Source organism: Protopterus annectens, chromosome 5.part1 (genome assembly GCF_019279795.1).
Source record: "Protopterus annectens isolate FY-2018-M chromosome 5.part1, PAN1.0, whole genome shotgun sequence".
Taxonomy (NCBI): domain Eukaryota; kingdom Metazoa; phylum Chordata; order Ceratodontiformes; family Protopteridae; genus Protopterus; species Protopterus annectens.
The window spans coordinates 630,174,029-630,177,858 of record NC_056736.1 but is presented as its reverse complement, the minus strand read 5'-3'; the positions used below and the strand labels follow the sequence as shown (position 1 = coordinate 630,177,858).

At 40.1% G+C, this 3,830-nt stretch overlaps 1 non-coding gene across 1 annotated transcript; it reads left to right on the top strand.

The window, feature by feature from the left end:
- Window positions 1-3,321: 3,321 nt before the first annotated feature.
- On the top strand, window positions 3,322-3,395 carry TRNAN-GUU. The gene has a single exon. It is a non-coding gene; the product is annotated as a tRNA-Asn (tRNA).
- Window positions 3,396-3,830: the final 435 nt, after the last annotated feature.

Sequence of the window (3,830 nt, the reverse complement as noted above, 5' to 3'; positions counted from 1 at the left end):
AAAATGATGTGGAGATTCATTCACACACAAATTCAGATGGGAGTCTTGCCAGCCCCCACTTCCTTTGGAGGGGGGAGCTTGCTTCCCTTCTTTAGGATCAATATCTCCTTCTCCGATACAACCCCCGGTTTTGGAGAACATAGATCCGAGGATGGCCCTTGTCGGGGAGTCGGCACTGACAGTACCTGTCTCCTCGATGCCAGCAGCTGCCTGGAGTGTGTCAGATCCAACCAGTTCGGATCCGAGTGGCTCTCGGAGCCGGTGCCTGGGTGTTGGATCCGAAGGGGTAGAACTTTTTCCTTTGGCTCCAATGTTGTTGGGTCAAGTTTTCCTCCTTGGAGCGCCATCTACTTTTGGGCCCAACTCCGATTCTCGCATTGGATCCCGGGTGAGCGGTTCCCTTACCAGTGTCCCAGGAAGCTCATTCTCCCTCATTGTTTGATGTTGTAGAAAGGGTTCTCTCCAATGGAGCGAGGCCACTAACTATTTATTCGGACTCTGCCCCGACTCCTCCTGCTTTGTGTGTGAATCCCATCATTTTACCAGAGGGACAGCCCATGCTGGAGGAGCCCCAGGCAGTTCCCCCTGAGGAACAAGTGGTTTGCAAGTTCCCTCAGGAAACCCCCAACGGAGAGGTCCCTCGCAAGCATACGTGCAAGAGAAGCCACTTGGACTCCTCTCTCGAGTCATTTGGATGACGGGGAAGGTTAAAAAAAAAAGTATTTCTAGCGGCTATCACCTTTGCTAGGAGTGTTTCAGAACTGCAAGCATTGTATGTCAAGGTTCCATACATGATTTTCCACAAGGACAGTGTTTCTCTTCGCACCAATCCTTCTTTTCTCCCAAAAGTAGCATCAGAGGTTAACATCAATCAAACTATCAATTTACCTGTTTTCTTCCCGAATTTTACAAACATATGGTATAGTATAGGTAGAATAGGTCTGACTAGTAGGAAACATTACCTTGTGACTCTTGATATAGTTTCCTTATTTACAGTTATCCCAATTGATACAGGAATTGAACTGCTAAGGGAGTTTTTGATCTCCTGCCCTCAGTCTGATTTTGGGAAGATCGAAAATATCTGTACCCTCATTGATGTAGTGTTAAGGAACAATGTTTTTCTGTTTGATGGGTCTTTATATTTGCAACTAACAGGTGTGGCTATGGGCACCTCCGTAGCCAACACCTACGCAAATCTAGTGCTTTATCAGTGGGAGAGAAAGTTCCTGTTTTGTGATACCAATCCCTATAGAGAACATATAAAATTTTTTCAACGTTTTGTTGATGATTGCTTCTTACTATGGGATGGTACACTATTAGAACTGGATGAGTTTATGTTATTTCTAAACTCATTATCTCCTTTTTTGAAATTTAAAATGTGTTTTCAGACAATACCATCACGCTCCTAGATATCAATGTAACTATTGATGGGGATATTATCAACACGAGCCTACATAGGAAGGATGTAAGTGCAGGGAGGTATACCCATGCCACCAGCATGCATGCTCCCCATATTTTTAGAGGGACTGTAAGATCACAGTTCTGTAGGCTGAGTCGGTATAACACTGAAAATGATAAATTCTATAAACAACTTGATGACATGCTGACTGATTTTGCCTCCAGTGGGTATAGTGATGTGCATGTACATAATGAGAAGATGAAGTTGTTAGAGGACAGGGAGACTTCATTAAAACCGATTTTCTCTAGCTCTATATCTGAGACAAGGGAAGCTGATACTTTCACCACACAGGAAACATCTATAAGATACGTGACTTCATTTAATTTGAAAACACCTTTAATTAAGCAGATTATTAGTAACAACTGGTTAATTCTTATGGCTAGTGATGAGTTGAAAGCTTGTCTAGGCAATAGACCACACTTTGCCTATAGGAATATGAGGACTTTAAAGAGTGTCCTATGTTATAAAGACTTTCCTATCAATACCTATGTTCCCACTTCATCTAAATTTGGTACATTTAAATGCCATAGCTGCTCCTGTTGTGAAAATATTTTTTGTGAAAACAGCGACCATTTTGTGCATCCAGTAACTAATAAGAGATTTAAGTTTCACACATTTGCAACATGCATCACTACACACATAGTATATCTAGCCACCTGTGGCATGTGATTCCTTCTATGTAGGCAAAACTACGGAAGCTGAAGGAAAGAATTACAGAACATAAATCAGATATTAGGAGGCACGTAGATAGAAATGCACTCTATAAACACATTTTGGATTGTGGAGATAGACATACATTTAAATTTAGGGCTATAGACTCTATACATCCTTCGGTTAGAGGTGGGGATATAAATAATGCCCTTGAAACTAAAGAATATAGATGGATTTTAAGACTGGCTAGTGACTCACCTCCTGGCCTAAACAGTATGGTTAGTATTAAACCTATATTGATTAAGCTTAGTAGAACTAAGCTGTGATTTGATCTATATTTTTCTTCTTATTATATTTTTTTCTTGTATTTTTTATATATATTTTTTTAAAAATTTTTTGTATTAAGAGCTTTTAATATATGTCTTGTTATGCCTTTAATGTGGGTCATATGATTTTGGCTGTCGGTCATGTGACTATCTTGGGACCTATAAATATTGAGAATGTACTCATGTATTTTAGTATTGAGAAAGGATTATTTCCGAAAGCTTTGCTCGCTATTAAAGTGGTTTTTTACTGACGTCCTGGTTTTTGTTTTGCTATATATTGTTGGCTCTTGTGTTTTTGTAAAATTGTAGACAAAGACGTGTAGTGAAAACTGGAGATAGAGTGTAGGCTCTCCCGTGTTATGAATTGAGGCATATTTCCGTAAGTAACTACATAATGTCTGAGAAGAGAAAAATGGCAGCACCTTTGAAAAAATCTATCTTTGCGAGATCTGTATCTTCCTCTATCTATCTATATATCTATCTATCTATCTATCTATCTGGAAAGTGCTGGCATGCCACCCGGGTTTTGTTTTCCTCTTTTTGTTTGGCTAGGTTCTGGCTCTCTAGTGAAACTGCATACGCTGTAGCAAGTATTGAAAAACAATTGAATGGTTTCTGGCCACTAAATTATACCTAAACAATACAATAGTGTCAGGAGGAAGAAAGAAAAGTATCTTTGGAGCAAATCTGACTACACTGGAAGATGAAAAAGTGTGAAAAGTTTGGTGTTCCATTTGCAGTACAGTGAGATGCAGTTTCAAATGTGTTAAAAGATGAATGTGAAGGCATTTTAATGTTTTTGTACAGAGTAGCAAATGTAGATGCCCATGGCATGAATTGGTCATGTTCTTATTCAAGACCAGCTGAGTCAACTGCAACATATAAGTCTCTGTGGCGCAATCGGTTAGCGCGTTCGGCTGTTAACCGAAAGGTTGGTGGTTCAAGCCCACCCAGGGACGTGTTCTTTTAAAGTATTATTTAATACAGTAGCAGTGGCCTTACAATTTAAGTGTTTCAGCTTTTGCATTACGTTAATCCTTTGTCAGAAGTTAATGCTACACACACTTTCTAAACTGTTTTTTGCCTGCTAGGGGAATACATTATGTGACTTCTTTTGCAATAAGAGTGAAGAGGGAGGGAGAGTGAGAGATGTAACCTGAAACTTCGGATCTTGCAAGACAAATGCTGATTCTCTGTCTTCATGGCGTGTGTCATTTAGTATAACTTTACACCCTGCACAGTAAGAATTTTGTAATACCTTTCCCTTGTGGTTAATGTAAAAAGAAGTGATGCACTCTGTTTTCTGCGTCTGGGTTCAAGTTTGGTGCTAAAGCACTGTCTCCTCGATGCCTGCAGCTGCCTGGAGTGTGTCAAATCCGACCAGTTCGGATCCG